At 43.2% G+C, this 16140-nt stretch overlaps 1 protein-coding gene across 2 annotated transcripts in view; it reads left to right on the forward strand.

Annotated features, from left to right (window-relative positions):
• The first annotated feature begins 3990 nt into the window (after positions 1-3990).
• The window catches only part of MFSD6 (major facilitator superfamily domain containing 6), a 72638-nt gene continuing 60488 nt past the window's right edge, over positions 3991-16140 (forward strand). For both annotated transcript variants that reach the window (XM_082841852.1, XM_082841853.1), the window contains exon 1: positions 3991-4233. The gene's annotated coding sequence lies outside the window, so the exon portion shown is untranslated. The remainder of the gene's footprint in view (positions 4234-16140) is intronic.

The raw sequence follows: 16140 nt of genomic DNA on the forward strand, positions 1-16140 counted from the left end.
GCTCTGCAATGGGAGAGGCCACAGCAGTGAGAGGCCCGTGTACCGCGAAAAAAAAAAAAAAAAAAAAAGACTTTGCAGATATGATTAAGTTACGGTTCTTGAGAGGAGGAGATTAACCTGGACCATCAAGGTGAGCCCAGTGTAATCACAAGGGATCTTATAAGAGGGAGGCAGAAGGGTCAGAGTCAGAAAAGGCAACATGGCTGCTGAAGCAGAGGTTAGAGTGAGGTGCTATGAAGATGGAGAAAGGGGCCATGAGCCAAGCAGCCTCTAGAGTCTGGAAAAGTCCAAAACATGGATTCTCCTCCAAAGCCTACAGATGGAATGCAGCCCTGCAGACACGTTGATTTTAGCCTGGTAAAACCCATTTCGGACTTCCGACTTACAGACATGTAAGATAGTAAATCTGTCATGTTTTAATTCACTACATTTGTGGTAACTTATTATAGCAGCATAGAAAACTAATATGCTGAGTATGGGCGTAAGGGTGGAGGGAGCGGTGAGTACAGGACCTTGTACAACTAGGAGGATGACGTTTGGGAACCCAGAAGTAAAAGCCAGGGGGAAGGGGCGGAAGATGGGTGCCTGTGAAACAACCTACTGGAATTAGCCATACAGATCTGGTACTCAGGGGAGAAGCTGTCCCAGAGAGAGGGGTTTGGGGACATCCTCAAATATTCCATGATTAAAGCCAAGGGAGGGGGTAAGAGCAATCACAGAAGAAAGAGAAGAAAGGCCTAGAACAAAACCAAAATGGAGTATACAAAGGGGAGTGGCTTGAGAGGAAGAGCAAAACCCAAGGCTGTGGGTCACAGAAGTCTGAGGAAGGGAGAGTTTCAAGGTGGGGGACACTCAGTAGTGTCTAGTGTTTCTGACAAAAGTAGATGATACCATTTGCCTAAAATAAAATCCCCAACCTGCCATATGTGAATATACGTGTTTGTAAGAGTTTGCATGAGCTAGGAAGAGGGATTGGTTAAGAGCCAGGGCCTTGAAGCTAGACTACCTAGGTTCAAACGCAGATTCTATCACTTACAAGTGGTGTGAGCTTGGTAAAGTTACTTCCCGTTTATATGCACCAATTTCCTCATTTGTAAAATGGGGTGATAGTACCTACGTGTACGTGACTGTTGTGAGGCTTAAATTAATAAATACATAAAAAGGGCTTTGAACAGTACCTGGCACAGGTAAGTCCTGTATAAGTGTTAGCCGTTTGTTCTCATTATTACCTACTGTCATGCATTTGCTTTGTTATTTAGGAATAATCAATTCTGGGGGCTTCCCTGGTGGCGCAGTGGTTGAGAGTCCGCCTGCAGATGCAGGGGACACGGGTTCGTGCCCCGGTCTGGGAAGATCCCACATGCCGCGGAGCGGCTGGGCCCGTGAGCCATGGCCACTGAGCCTGCGCGTCCGGAGCCTGTGCTCCGCAACGGGAGAGGCCACAACAGTGAGAGGCCCGCGGACAGCAAAAAAAAAAAAAAAAAGAATAATCAATTCTGCCAAAGGAAATAAGAGAAACAAACATTATAAGAGAAGAAATGAAATTAAATGAAAGCAAGTAGTTTGTGAGACAAAGTAAGTAGTGCATATATGAGCTGAACGTAGAGAGGAAGGGTTGGAAGGTCCAAATAGGCACCAAATATTCTTGATACAGTAAATATTCATGAGGCATATTAGCACTCAATATTTAGGCAGGCTTCAAATGACCACCCACTGGTGACAGCTACACAGCCTCCATTTGTTCTCTGCCTGAGAAATGCAGATAAAATCCACAGCTGCTCATCGGGCTAATGGGTGAGCTGGAACTGGCCAGTCATCCTCGCTCCTGTGTCTCTCAACAGAGAAAGTGTGTGCTGGCTCTGGCCCCAGGTACCCTCTGACTGCCAGTATCAACCTCAGCTCTGGTCCTTGTAATCACACCATCAGCACCAGAAGCCTGACTCAGGAGAGGGAGGCACAGATTCCATACGTTTCATAAAATATACCCCCTGCTTGTGCCCTAGCCTAAGTGTGTTAATCTACTCTATCTCCTGACTTCTTACTCTGCATTTTAAATTGATTCAATTAGCCACGTGATTTCAACACCCTAATTTTGTCTTTGAGCCTTTCTGTACAATGACCTCTGGGATAGCTTGCCTCCTGGTATACTTGGAAGCTAACTTCCCACACCACACCCACTAGTTACCTCACAGCGGGTAGGGAGATGTGGGAGGAGTGGTAGTCACTTTTTCTTCATGCATATTTGCATCTTCTCCTTAGTTATACTGAAAAGGGAAGGGGCTACCAGGAAAAAAAAATCCTGCCCTAATAAGGCCAATTAAAACAACATTTTCTGCTGTGATGACCCTGGAGGCTACCCTGTCCTATTTGAAACCAGCTTTAACCTCTAGTTTGATTTGGCTTCACTTTTCAACATGGAGCCATTTCTGAGCAGCTGTAGGTTAAGAACAACCCCCCCACCCCTTCCTGCCCTCCTTCTGTATACAGGAGAGAACCTGAATCATATTAGACCTGGAGTCTGTTCACTTTTCTTTTTCCTTCTTTCTCAAAAGGTTGCTTCTTTAATATCTGGACAGATAAGAAGGATGATAATTCTATTATGACAGCTACCAACTGGGTACTTTATGAGCCGTTCAGTTCCAAATACTGCAGGGGAAGATGTCTCCAGGCCACACCAGACCAAAATCTCTCAATCTCAGAGTCCAACAACCACTTTAATCTCTTTCATTTGAAACTTGAGCACTCACTGCTTTTCATCGGTCTGCTTTTATCAGTATTGCAAGTGGATTTATCATGAGGCTAATGGAGCATAAACTTCAGGGACCCTTTGTAGGTTCCAGGAGGGGCCACAGTGACTTTGTGATTTTGTTTTATTCTTCCTAAAGAGGGACCTCAAATCCTAAAGCTTCAGGGCCTATAAAATTCTCATCGGTATGATTTCGTGGTTAAGAGCTTAAACACTGGAGATAAACGACTTCTCACCCTTTTACTATTTAGTCATTTTAGGTTAGTCACATTAAATTTCAGCCTTGGTTTCCTCAGTTGTAAAATGGGAATAATAGTACTTATACTTTTAGGATTACGGTAAAGCTTAAGTAGTACTTATACAGTGTTTCATGTATGAGAAATGTTCGCGATGCTAGCTGCCATTATTATTGTTGTTATTCCCAGAACAAGACGATAAGCTCCCTGAGGACAGGATCTGGCACCCCAAAGGCCCATTACAGGCACCAAAAAAAATACTTGCTGAAGGAATGATACCTTTTACAGCCAACTCCACTCTCCCCACCCTCTCTGCGTGTCTAACCAGAAATACAACTATAATTGCGTTACAGATGCGACACACATGGTTACCTCTTCAGCAAGCTGCCAGATACTCCGTAGCACTTTCTCAGTTTGAAAGAGTGCTTTAGTCTCAGCCCTTCCCCGGTGAGTCCTGAAACCCTGGTTGTTTGCCTCCTGTCTCTTGCCAAGCTCCTCTCTCCCGGGTCAACTGAGGACAGTTGGCCACAGCCACCGCTGGCCGAGAGACGCTGAGGCAACGCATTAATAGTGTTAGCATTCTGCTTGGCACAGAATAAATGCCCTACAAACGATGGCTATTATTGTTGCTGCTACTGTTGTTATTATTATTATTATTATTACAATTCCCAACCAGCCGGCCATCTACTCTCCGCCCCCTCCCCCCGGAGCTAGGCCTGCATCTTTTGCCTGGGGCGGGGTGGGGGGCTCTTAGCCGGGAGCCGGGGTGCGGGGACCTGGGGATAGACCCTCGTGTCTGCTCTCCCCCTTCGAGGCGCGCCTCCCCGGCAGGGCTGGGGCGGCGGGTCCCCCGGGGCCGCCAGGGCTGGCTGGAGGCCGGGAGGAGCAGCCGCCGACGCCGCAGGAGGCGGAGCGCTGCACCTGGCGGCGGGTCCTCGGCGCTCAGCCCTGAAACGGGTCCAGCCGGTAGCGAGCGGCGGAGGCCGGGCCAGAGGAAGAGGAGGAGGAGGAGAAAAGGTCGCGCCGACCGGTACGCTCGGCTCGCCGCTCCCGGTCCCCCCACCGGCCCGCATCCCTCCGCCGCGCCCCGCCCCGCCGCAGCTCCCGAGGAACCAGTGACCCGCCCGAGATGGTGAGCGCCGTCTCGACAGCCGCCGCCCCGGCGCCCGGAGCCGCCGCCCCGTGCCCGGGGGAGATGGCTCCCCGCGCCCCGCGCAGCTGAGCTCCCGCCGCCGTCGCCGCCCGCCGCAGGTGAGTCGGAGCCCGGCGCGAGGGGGAAGGGGGCGCGCTCGGCGGGGCGGCGGGGTAGCCCCACCCTGGGCTCCCCTGCAGGGGCCGGGCCCGGCCGGAGGGCGAGGAGCCCCCTGCGGCGCGCACACCTGCAGTCGCTGAAAGGCTTCCGAGGAGGGGCCCGGCCCCAGGGCGTGGGGGGGTGTCTCCGCTCCCAGCCCCGCTCGCCCGCTACTGTCTCCCTCCCCTTGGATTCCGAGTCGGTTGTCATCTTTTGGGGCGCTGAGGGCAGCTACAGCCTGCACCCCCGGTGCGCCAGGCGCGAGCAGCACTTCCGCAAACGTAACTGCAGTCGGGAAAACAAAGGCGCTGCCCAAGGAAGCCGTCGCCGGGCGCCGGCAGCAGCCAGGGAGCCGGGTGAGGGCTGCGCCCCAGTGCCCAGGCCCTTGTCGGCCCGGCCGCACTCGCGCCCTTGCCATAACCGTCCTCGGGAGAAAGAGGGAGGCGAGAACACCAGACAATCGGAGTGCAGGGACGTAGCTCCTTGGGTGGCAAGAGGAGGAAATTGACAGCGTCTGCTTACCCAGGTGAATAAATACGCAAAATACCTCTTTCCCTTGCCTGCTATCATCCTGGGAGAAATTCCCCGCCTCCGTGCTGCTTTACTTCAGCCTGGCCTAACATGTCCCTAGAGCCATTATGAGATAACAGTCGGGGTTTCTAGTCCTTTGGGGTCTTTTGTGTCCCCTACACGGCTCCCTGTAAATTTAAGTAGGAGGGTGAAAAATTCCAAATGCGACTTTCCCCTTCATTTATCCCATCTGCACGTGGACAGGCAGGTGGATTCATTACCCTTGAGGCCAGCACACGGTGCATTTCGCCTCTCCCACATATATTCGCAACCACAAACATTTCCTTTCATCCGAAAATCTTTAATAATTGAACATTTTACAGAGCTACTGGAACAGATAAAATCTTGCCTATTAGTAGTAGAAAAGAACCTTGAAGAGTTGAGGTTTTAATCCCAACTGGTGTCTAAATATTTTTATGCTGTTGGGCATGTCACATCTTCCTGAGCCTCAGTTTTCTCACCAAGGAGATGGTTGGATAGTACAGTGGTCAAGCTTCCCCCTAATTGTTCTAGAAGTTTAGGATTTTCTGGAAATCTAACCTTTTCAAAATAAATGAATGTAAAGGGTGGGTGGACGTACAGTTGACCAACGACATGTGATAAAAGCAGATGTGTTTTTGGTAGGCCTCTGGTGTCTGCAGAGCATCTCTTCCCCAAGACGTGGCCACTAGTCTGCTAAAGGTGTATGCATCGTTGATGGCCTTGTTAAGTAAAAGGAGAGGATAGGAAGTCGCCTCACTGGGAAGGTCGGCTTTTGACACTTGAAGCTGATGGTCATCAGCAGACACGGAAGATATTTTCAGTTATTTTGTGGTAGTCAGATCGCTTGTGTTTACCACAAGTTGTAAGTAAAACTTAAGATTGCTTTTAGGAGGAAGCTGGGACATTGTTGCTGAGCCCAGGGCTGGGGGAGTAGGAGGAGAAAGGATCATATTTCAGTAATGCATTAAAGCTACTAAGCATGTTTATAGTAATTTATTTCTAAGGCACTTTCTGTATCTGTATGAATAAGGTAAATGTAAAAACATGAAGGCAAACCAAAACACAAAGATAAACGAAACAGCAAGGTTTGCAGGTATTTGGTGATATGAGGTATTGGATCACCAAGTCTAGCATATATAGTTTCTGGATTATTAACAGTAATAAGGCACTTTTTGAGCACTTAGTATGTTCAAGACACCATCTTAAACACTGAATTTCTATATCTCTGTAAGATAAGTCTTGTCACATTTTATGGATGATGAAAAGGAAGCTCGAATGGTTAAGGAACTTACACAAACCACATAATCAGTAAGAGGTGGAGTTAGGTTTGACCCCGTGTCTCTGGCTCCAAAGCCCAGGAAATTTCCACACGGTGTCCCTCCCTATTCAGGACCCATTAAGTCTCACCACCTACACAGGTGCCTTCCTTTGCTTCTTGCCTTTGAAAATTAATTTCATTGCAACATACATACATTACATATGTTAACATTTATCTGTGTAAGATAATCTATATAGTGCATATATATTTACGCATGTATGTTTACCCATTTGTTCTCACCATTTTTAGGTTGAAGGCAAGTGTAAAAATGAATATAACCAGATATATTTAGTATTAGGCTGACAGGTTTTTTGTTTGACTTCTTTTGATATTCAGTACTTCTTGATTTAGCAGTCTCATTGTAGGGAAAGGGAGAAATGCAATAGATGTAAATGTATTTGTTAGCTGCTTTGGCACATTATCTTGGGAAAAAATCATGATATGGTAAGTGAAAAAAGGAAGAGATTTATATACAAACCATCATACAAGCACACGTATACCTTGTTGTCTCCAAACTGTTGACAGTGGCTTCCTGAAGGAAGTGGGTTCAGACGGTGAAGAAAAGAGGGTACTTTTACTTTTTACCTTATAAAGTTATGTTTGGGCTTTAAAAGCTTTTTTTTTTTTTTTTTTTTTTTTGCAACAAGCATTTGTTATTTTATTATAGAAACTAAAAAGAGAAACAAAAGGAATAGAATTGATTCACTTAATAAAAATCAAAAATAAGAAAAAAATTGAATGTGCCTAAACTCTGTAATGTTAGAGAAGTGAAATATGAGACTCAGGAGATCGAAGAGGAAGGTGGTATTCTGGGAATTGCATGTGTAGGAGCAAAGGGTGACCAGTCTTGGATGACTAAGTTTTACCTTTTCTAACAGTATCTATAGGGTGTTCTACAGCACCCCCAATTTTCCTCCCCAATAAGAATGCTTTGGTGCACACACCCCAATTTACCTGCTGGATAGGGTGATAAGAATTTCTTCCTGCTCTTGCTAGTGGTGGCTGTCTTTGGAAGCATAATTGTTCTTTATGTAGAAGGTAGGAGTAGGAGAAATAAATTTATCTGCTGTGTCATTTCCTGAAATTATGGCATTCTGGATGACTTCAGGTGTAATTATTTTTAGTAACATAATTTCAGGAGCAGGAAGTTGTCAAGTTAATCTAGTCTGATGCATATCTAAACATATATATGTATAGATACATATACATGTGCATATATGTACATAATCTTGTCTGATGTGTATATATACATACAGATGTATATATGCAAATCCCACAATTCTGTTTTATGTAATACTAATAAAAATCATTGCTTAGAATCCTTAAAAATTAATACATTTCCCTGCTCAGACTTAGAAATCCAGAATCAAATACATTCAGACTTTTCAGAATCAAGAAAACACATTCTTCCTTGTGTTTTGTACCCAAAGGAAAAGTGAATAAGGTTGGTTCATTATAAACGTAATAGGCAATAACGAGAAAAACATAATTGTAAAATTATTTTGCCGAAGAGATATTCTGACAATTTTAGGTGTCATCCAACGTTTCATTTAAGGTTCTAATTATGTTTTGGGCTGAGGGAAATCTCAGGCTTTTGATTTAGGAAACTTTGTTGCTCAGTAGGTTCTCTTTAAACCCAGAAATCAAGTGTAAAATCCTACCCTAGTACAAAGCCAGTTTTGGTAAAACCTTTTCCTCAAAGCAAAATGAATGTGTCATTTCCCAGTGCACAGCATTTTGGATTCCTGGGAAATGCAGACGTACACATCTGCTGTGAATTCTGTGTGGGGCAAAGAAAACACCCTTAATGTCTCCATCAGGAACATTCCATTTGGATATGATTCCTCCATGTTTAGTTATCCAACATTAGCTGTCTTTGGCCATTTATTCTACTTTACTGGCATTTTGGAGGGTGAGAATGCCTGTGTCAGCCTGATTTGTTGTCCTAAATCCTGAATGACATGTTATCCAGTACTTAGCCCTATTGTTGGGTTTCAGTAACTTTGCTTTGTAGCTGGTTTTCCTTCTCTGTATTTATAAGACACTTATTTACTGCTTTGTAAAATGGCATTGTTTAAATTAAGTTACTTGGCTGGGTAGCTTTTGGAAACTATCACAGCCATTTGCTAAGATATTGATTTATTGGCACGGAGCCCAATAGAAAACTAAACCAAACCAAAACAAATAAAAAATGTGGAACACCTAAACTTTGAACCTGTATATTAATATGTGTCTGCTATAGCTATTGCAACTCTGGTTGCTAGTTTGTGGCTCTAAATAGCGCACACACACACACACACACACACACACACACACACACACACACCGCTACCTCAGCACCAACAAAAAATACCCCAAATGTTGTGTATTAAAAGTAGCTTTCATCTGCTTTTGTCCACTGTAATGTGAATATGGCTGAGCCATAGATGTGCTGATGATTGTGTTGAAGAGATGTTAAGGTTTGGAAATGTGAATGACTGGCCTGTATTACCTTGTGACCTGGTGGTCCTGCTGTATTTAGGAATGGGAGAGAATGGGGCAAAGATGGGAAGAAATCTAGGCTCTTACAAAAACCGTATTCCAGAGATATAAGAGAGGATTGAGTAAAGGATGGCTGAGACATCTTTTTTGACATTTGTTCTGGCCTGTGTTTGAGTAGGGGAGACAAATTCAGGGAATGATGTGCAAGTAGAAAACAGAGAAGTCCAGCTTTGAATGACTCTGAGGAAATGTTTTGATGTGAGACCAAGAGTGGAACTTGGGGGAGAGGGAGATGGGACGTTATGAGTCAGCAGTGGCCGAGGGAGCTCTGGCATGGATTTGTTGGGGATAAAAGGGGAATTGGAAAGAGGAACTGGTGTTGTCTCAACAAACTTGATTTGTGGTTAACTGTGCCTGGTGAAAGTGCGCGAGAAGCCTAGGCTAGTAGTAACTCCCCGCGTGGTTCTGTAGAGAGACCTGGGTGCCCCCCACCCCACTTTCCCCACGTGGCCACTGTGGGGTGAAGAGCGGAAATGGAGCAGTAGAGTCCAGGACTCCCAGAGGAACTCTGAGCCCCAGAACAGAGGAGGAGTGAGTCCCTATAAGCCATGTGGCGAATTCTTCTCTTATAACTGCTCTGGGCTTTTTTAGGCCCAAGGTTAAGGTAGAACACACTTGGCCCAAGGTAAATAAGGCCTTTCTCAACACAGCCAAGCCCCAAAGCCCCACACTAAACACTTAGAGCAGAACCATACAGAGCGACGTGGACACTTTCTGTGACTTTTTAAAGAAGTGCGCTGATGTGATGCACCATAGCCAAGTCTGTAGCTGTTGTGGGTGCCTTCTTTCTTCTATTTCAAAATGCTTTCTGTGGAATTGTGTTTAACTAATGAACAGGTAGACCCCACACTCACCTTTATGAGGGAGTTTGAATAAAAGAGTATCAAAGGGGTAAAATGACACACTTTTAAATTTTATTTCCCATTAATGAGGTTGCCTGTGTTTTGAAGGTGTAATATCTCTAAGAGTATCTCAGGGCTGCCCTGGTGGCGCAGTGGTTGAGAGTCCGCCTGCCGATGCAGGGGACACAGGTTCGTGCCCTGGTCCGGGAGGATCCCGCATGCCGCGGAGTGGCTGGGCCCGTGAGCCATGGCCGCTGAGCCTGCGCGTCCGGAGCCTGTGCTCCGCAACGGGAGAGGGCACAACAGTGAGATGCCCGTGTACCGCAAAAAACAAAACAAAACAAAACAAAAAAAACGTATCTCAGAGCTCTTGTAACTGGCCCTTTCACTTGTTCCTGCTGGTGAGCAGGAACAGCACAAGGATAGGCGGACTTCAGCTGAGCAACTCCAGGTGACCTTTCAGGAACTACAGGGTCAAGGGTGTCCCAGTTATCACTCAGATACCTTATATTTCAAGTAATGCCTTTACAATATGTATTTTATTTATTTTATTTTTTCAAAAACTTATTTATTTTTTGGCTGCATTGGGTCTTCGTGGCTGCGCACGGGCTTTCTCTAGTTGCGGCGAGCAGGGCCTACGCTTCATTGTGGTGTGTGGGCTTCTCATTGCGGTGGCTTTTCTTCGTTGTGGCACGTGGGCTCTAGGTGCGCGGCTCAGTAGTTGTGGCACGCGGGCATCAGTAGTTGTGGCTCACGGGCTCTAGAGCACAGGCTCAGTAGTTGTGGCGCATGGGCTTAGTTGCTCCACAGCATGTGGGATCTTCCTGGACCAGGGCTCGAACCTGTGTTCCCTGCATTGGCAGGCAGATTCTTAACCACTTCGCCACCAAGGAAGTCCCAAACATATATTTTAAAAGTGATATATGCTCATTGGAGAAAAATCCAGTCAAGTCTAAGAAAAAATTAAAGTAACTCCTAATTTTACTTCGGAGAGATAACCCCTAGTAATATTTTGGTATTATTTTCATATCTTTTTCTAAAGTATATTTTGTATGAAGTACATAGATTTACAAATATAAACTCTTACAATACATACAGGTTTGTGTCTTGCTTTTTTTCACTTAATGCAGTGCACAGATTATGAGCATTTTCCCATATTCTATTAATTCTATTTAAGTTCTATTAATTAACTTCAGTTTTTCCATCCTGTGGATGTAAGTTTCTGTTTTTCTCTCATGTGGACATACCATAATTTATTTAACTGTTTCTATTACTGATTGCTCACTTTGTTTCAGTTCTGATCATTATGGTAAACATCCATACACTTAAATCCTTGCCTTCTAGAAAGACTATTCTACTCTCAGTTAATGAGAGTGACTATCGATCTTCATCTTTACCAGCATTGAATATTTTCATTTTCAAAAATATTAGTATGGCATGTTTATTGAAGTATCTCGTTTCTTTAATGGGCGAGGTAATAAGTCTTTTTCTGAAAGAAACTGATAGCACTTGGTACCTCTCAATTTATCAGAATCCTAACAGCATAAGAAACAAGATAATTTTAGATTACATATGCTGGAATGTGCTTAGGATATAAATGATTATTTTAGACTATAGTGTGCTTAAGGGATATAAAGAAAAGTCATTGACAGTAGCTACATGTCTATAGAAGAATGTATCCTAAACTTTGAGGTCTGTATTTTCATCTAGACTGTAAACTCGTAAAAGATATGTCTGAGAAAGAAAGACCTATAAATTTCTGTTTAGAATGCCTTGTCTTATAGATAGACTGTATACTCTTTAAGCCTCTTAAGTTTCTCAGTGTCTTAATAGTGCCAGAATAGCTACATAATAATGCCAGTCTTTTGTTGAATAAGCATTTATCAAGCACCCATTATAAATATAGCATTATTTTACATATATAATATGTGTACTGGTGCTCTAACCCAGTGTTACAGTACCAATACCTGGAGTTGTATTTTTATTTCTCATTATAATTCTTATTTTTCCACAGTCTACTTTTCCTGTGTTCCTAGTATTTTTAGATTTTGGACCCATAGTCCTATACTAATTGTATTTGCCCAAGTCCTTTTCGGAAAAGATTTGAAAAAAAATTGAATGTGTGTCTGTGTGTATAGAGCCAATATGCACATAACTAGGTTTAAAAATAAACCAAAAAATATTTTAATAGAATTTTAATTTCTTTTTTACTCATATATATTCTGTATAAATTGCTTCTCAAGTATAGCACGCAATAATTTATAGAGGAAAATCTGAAACTTTAAGTAAATAACGTAGCTTTCAATATCAATCTTTAAAAAAGTCTTTGTTTTCTACTTCGAAAAGATAAGAAACGAAAAAGAAAAGCTGAGATTTTTCTGTGTTAACTTCTTGGCAAAGAAACAAAAATTGTGTCTATAATCATTAAAATTGTAAATAATTTGATAATAGAGACAGTTTTCAAATGACAAGAGGTGACTTGCTGTGGCTTCTGCTTTCACTGTGGCCTGTGCCTGTGCTGACCAGGTTCCAGCCTTCCCTCTTTCTCTCCTCTTCTAACCCGGTACCTGTTCTATTACCTAGAAGGTGTTTGAAGACACCGTTGCAATGCTGGCATAGTTCTCAGGCTCCCACATGAAAATAATTGCACTTGTAGGGTTCTCAATCTGAGAAACTGCGTAATGTTGGAAAGCTAATAGGAATTGCATAAACATTTATTAGAGAAATAGATGTATGATGGTAGCATCAATATACATTGGAAAATGAGTGGAACATGTATGTATGACACATTTATTCAGTGCTTTCAAAGACCACTGGCAGTAACTCCACAGCTCCCACAGGCTAGAACTGTTGCCCTGGAGGAAGCCAGTGGCTGGTGAGTCCATGCCCACTTCTGTGGCTCATGGCTGGAGGGGAGTGGGTAGGGAAGCTCTGGGTGGGCTTGTCTTTCGAGACCTGTTGCCGGCATTCCACATTGAAAAGTAGAAAGAATTTTCCCCAATTTAAAAGTTATGCGCTTTGTAACACTGAGGTTGGCACTCTTGGTTCAGTAATCTGAGTACCACCCCTATTTGTAAGATTATTTCAGTGGGGAAATGGTTTCTAAGCTTCAGCAATTGAAGTACAATGAATATTGGAAACCCGGCCGTTCAGGAGTTCAGTTATTTTAAACAAACAATTTCATTGCCGTGTCTGGCTATTGATTTTGGTTTAGAGAGAGATGACTATGCACTGGTTCTATTTTTACAAAGTTTCTGTGCCCCCTTAAATCCTTACATTGTTTTCCTTCTTGACAAATGAATGCAGAGTGTCAGCAGCAGCATATTCAATTAATTTTACTTCCTATTTTCAACACCTATTGGATTTTTTTTTTTTAGTTGCAGAAACAAGATATAAATATATTTTTAAAAACCTTTTTCTTCCATGCTGTACTATGAACTGTTACTTGTTCCTCACACTGGGCTTGTTTTATTTATTTATTTTGTAACATCTTTATTGGAGTATAATTGCTTTACAATGGTGTGTTAGCTTCTGCTTTATAACAAAGTGAATCAGCTATACATATACATATATCCCCTTATCTCCTCCTTCTTGCGTCTCCCTCCCACCCTCCCTATCCCACCTCTCTAGGTGGTCACAGAGCACTGAGCTGATCTCCCTGTGCTATGCGGCTGCTTCCCACTAGCTATCTATTTGACGTTTGGTAGTATTAGGAAGTTTATTTGAGAGGTAGAAGGAAACGAGGTTCGGGGGCCTGCTTCAAATTTATACTATAAGCTCTTGGCACAATATTTAATCAAAAGCCTAAAACGAATAAATAGAAATCTGCTTCCATGATGGTTGATAAGGTCTAAGGACCTACATTACAAATTTTTTATTGACATTTAAATGTGTCTTCCACAAAGTGAAAGTGAAAACCCCCTTGGCTTTTATTACTAAAACCACATTTAGGGTTAAAGTCTATGCCACGCCCCTGCACTCCCCCCCCCCATGGAAATAATTTGTTCTTTTTTACCATCTTAGTAGGTGAAGGGAAATATATTAGAGTCGGCTTCGTCTCCTTTCTTTCACATTTATTATGTTACAGATATAATTAAACTGTTCCTAAGGGGGCTATATTTTTAAAATTTTTTAATGTTTATTTACTTGGTGGTGCCAGGTCTTAGTTGCGGCACAGGCACGCGGGATCTTCGTTGCAGCCTGCGGCATCTTTTTAGTTGCAGCACGTGAGCTCTTGGTTGGGACATGCGGGATCTAGTTCCCTGAGCAGGGATGGAACCCGGGCCCCCTGCATTGGGAGCGCAGAGACTTAACCACTGGACCACCAGGGAAGTCCCAGGGGGCTATATTTTATTTTTTTATTTTTTTCTTAAAGTTACCATTTATTAAGAGCTTACCATGTACCAGCCCTATTAACCTGTCACATGCATTGTTTTCATCTATTCCTTGCAGCAATCCTAAGAGTTTAGTGCGAATGAGATTTACAGATTTATAAATGTAAAACCTAAGAGGTGAAGAGGTTAGAAACCTGGCCAAAGCCATGTGGCTAGTAATTGCTTCAAAACTGATCTTTCAGCCTCTAGTGCTCACCCTCTTAGTTATGACATGACACCCTTTCTAAGCACAATCAATCCTCTTAATTGCCCAGTGAAATAGGCTGGGCTTGTGCCCCTGTTCCCAGGTGCGGACAGTGACCTGAGTGGTAACATAACTTGCCCAAAGACACCTGGTTATATTTTTATTTTTTCACACACACACACACACACACACACACACACACACACACACACACACACACTGTATTTTATTTTTACAAGAGATAAATAGACTGACACCAAGCATTGTAAATGGATGACCACAACAAAAGCAACAATGATTGCAATTACCAAACAGGAAACACACTCATACTATGTCATAATATTGACATTCAGTCCAGTAATCCTCCACTGTAACAGCTCCTTTACTTTGCAGTGAAAATTGATTTGTATATTTTTTGCCTCTGAGTCCTTGTGGGATTTTTTGTTTTTTTTTATTCAAACAGAAAGTCACAAAAATTATAATCATCCTCATCAGTTCACTCAGTCCCAGGGGGCTCTATTTTAAATGAATAGTTATTTCTTGCCGTGGATACTTAATTATCATTCTAGTCCATAATCCAACAATGTGTTCTCTAATAAGCCTGTGCACCCATCCCACCTCCCAGCTAGGCTGTGGTCGTGGAAATGGATATGGATGTAAATTCATGAGCCGTGATGGATAAAATGCTCGCTGGGTTCCGGGGTTCAAGGGTGGTGCCAGGGATTACAAAAACACTTGGGAAGAATGCTTTTGGAGTGATTGCAAAATAAGGCCCAGCATTGTAATGAAATATCATACCCTGGAATGAGATCACAGCCACCACCACCACCGAATGTTGCTATGTTGCTTTTGAATTAGAAAAATGCTTTTTCATACATTATTTCATTTAAGCCCTAGAACCCCTCTGAGAGTTAATTGACTCTGGTTTGTGTTTTTAATCTCCATTTTACAATGAGGAAAGGGAGGCTCAAAGAGGCGGTGCTTTGTCAAAGCCAGGAGAGCAACTGAGACTTCTCTCTGCACTTCCTAAAATTAATGTCTGTCACCTTAAGCTTTAGTAGAATCTTATGTGTATCTTGCCATCAGGTATTTGTCAAAAATAGCCAATATTTATTGAGAGCTTACAAGAGTAAAGGGCAGTATGCTAAGTACTGGATTCCTCCCTCAAAGAGTTTATAATCTAGTTGGGCAAACAGGAAACATCTATAAAAAGAGCAATAAAATGACCCCTACGTCATGCAACAGCTCAGGTGTGGGAGTAATCTTCAGAGGTAGAGGAAGGAGTTAGGAAAATACTGCAAGTTTATTCTATTTCCAGATGTTATAAAAAATTGCCTTAGATTCAGTTCATAAAGTACTGTCTAAAATGATTCCATCACAGGATATCAGTATTTGCAATTAGTGTTACACTAAAATAGAAGGTCAGATGTTAGGGAATCCTTCGTAGAGGTTGCAGTGGCAGAACCCTGCCAGTCTGTTTTCCACACTGAAGCTATAATGATCTTTGTAAAATACAAATGTGGCCCTTCTACTCTCCCGTTCAGTTCTCTTTGGAGGCTCCCCATTATGCTCAAAACACTTAATACGCACAGGTTCTTACGTATCAGGCACTGTGCTAAGAGCTCAACACACGTTATCCTTTTTCATCCTCACGGCTACCCTAACGGAAAAATATTATGATGTTCCTTATTTTGTATATGAGGAAGAGTAAGACTTAGAGAAATTAAAAGCTTTCCCAAGGCCACAGAACTCGACAGTGGCCGAGCTAGGATCCCAATCTCGGCCATCTCTCACTCCTGACTCAGGAACCCCTTGGCATTGTGCAGAAGGCCTTTCTTGATCAGCACCTTCCATGGTCCTCCTTTGTGGGTTACGCTTACCATCTGCTAAGGCTCCCCTTAAGGCCCCACCCCAGAGACTCCTGTGTCACCCGTGCTTGCACCTATTTTAACATTTGGCATAGCAGGTTATGGTTGTGGAGAGACCCCTGCCTCTCTCTCTCCACTGGATTTGATAGCAGGGACTACGTCTTTACA

Source organism: Leucopleurus acutus (assembly GCF_964270905.1).
Source record: "Leucopleurus acutus genome assembly, chromosome: 6".
NCBI lineage: Eukaryota > Metazoa > Chordata > Mammalia > Artiodactyla > Delphinidae > Leucopleurus > Leucopleurus acutus.